Raw genomic sequence first — 1,729 nt, forward strand, 5'->3', positions numbered from 1 at the left:
CGCTGCGCAGCTTTTTTTTCTCTGCTTCGGACAACAACGCGAGGCCTTTTTCTCGTTCCTTTTTTATCTCTCTCGCCTTCGTTTTGGTTTTTTTTTTCGCCCCTTGGCTCTTTTTTTCTCAGGGCCCGCGCCCTTGCGACACACAACACGGCTCGGCCTTCGCGTTCGGAGAGTCCCGCGCGCGCTGGGGGCGCGGGGACGGGGCTCGGCTGGGGCTGACCCGCCCCCGAGGCCGGCCCGAAAAAGCACCGGACGTGCTAGAGGAGACAGCGACCCGACAAGGCGGGCGCGGCCCGGACAACACCGAGGCCCCGAGGCCGGGGCGGCTCGCTCTGCAGCAGGCGGCGGCACGACAAAGGAGCGCCGTGCGCGGTGCGCGCGCGGAACGGGCTCTTTTCCCCCGTCCGTGCTCCCCCGGCCCCGCCATCGGTTCTCGTCAGCCCTCTCACTCTCTCTCGCTCTCGAGGGGGGGGGGGTTTGGTTTCGTTTTCTCTCGGCTCAAGCTCGAGCCGCACCGCCGCCCGGTGCTGCTCGCGGCCGGCACCCACGGGACGCTAAACTCGGACCAGGGCCAGCGCCGGCACCTCGCGTGGTTTTAAGGACACCTTGAGTGCTCACGGGGCCACGCGGCCATCACACAGCCTGGGACGGTAAAGATGTTCCTTCCCCGGCAAGCGGAAGGAGCGACACCTCGCCTGCGACGGGAAGCGAATTGGACAGGAGACCGCCCTGCTCGAGGGACCGGACACCACCGAGACTTCGCCCGGAGGAGCCGGCCCGCCGGGGGCCCTTTCCGACGCGACCCGAAAAGCCTCATCGATCGGACGGGGACAGAAAGAAAAGCAGCCGCGGGGCAACGGGGAGCCCCCGCGGCCGCGGGTTCCTGGGACAACGGCAACGGAGCAGGGCTCCAACATGCGTGCGAGCGGGACACGTCCCCGAGAGGCCCTCCCTTGGCGCCGCCGAGCCTCCCCGACGCTCCCTAGGCCCCCGACGCCGGCGGGCCGCTTGCAACCTTCGGGATCGATCACGCAGCAGAGGAAGAGAGCGGGGGGTGCCGCCACCCGCCCGCGGGCCGCAAGACAACGGAAAACGGAGCAGCTGCCACCGACCACGCCGCGGGCCACCGGCTTTCGCCCGCCTCGCAGCGATCGGCTTCCCACCCGGAAAAAAAGCCGGGGGGAAGGGCAAGCCACCGCACCAAAAAAAAAACTAAAAAAAAAAGCACGCCATGCGTCGCACGACCCGTGCTAGCCACGGGGGTCACGAGCCAGGGGTGGGGGCGAGAACGCGCCTCTCAACTCCTCCCGTAAAACCCCTCCAACCACCGGACATACGGTCTCTTTTCTCACTCGCCAACACAGCCAGCCCTTCTCTCTCGCCTTTCGCTTTCGCTTCGGTGGCGGCCCGTGACCCTTCGTCAGCGCGCGCTTCTCGGTGCCGCGGCTTAGGGCCGCGAGAGAAAAAGAACGGAGGCCGGGCGGGCACCCCCACACTGCCCCGCACACCGGCACGCTTTAATAAAAAAGAACGGAGCCGCTCGCAAAACCCAGCCCCCGCCGGCAACGGCAACCACGGCAGCCGGGGCAGGCCAGACACCACGGGCCGCCCCGGCACGGTGCCTCGATCGCGCCCGGCCGATACCGAGAAAGGGCGAGGCGCCGCCGCCCCGCCCACGACACACTCTCGGGGGCTCACTCGCTCGCTCGCTCTCTGTTGGGTTGCGGGG

The sequence above is a fragment of the Sturnus vulgaris genome, unplaced genomic scaffold (assembly GCF_052056855.1).
Source record: "Sturnus vulgaris isolate bStuVul1 unplaced genomic scaffold, bStuVul1.hap1 Scaffold_186, whole genome shotgun sequence".
NCBI classification, from domain to species: domain Eukaryota; kingdom Metazoa; phylum Chordata; class Aves; order Passeriformes; family Sturnidae; genus Sturnus; species Sturnus vulgaris.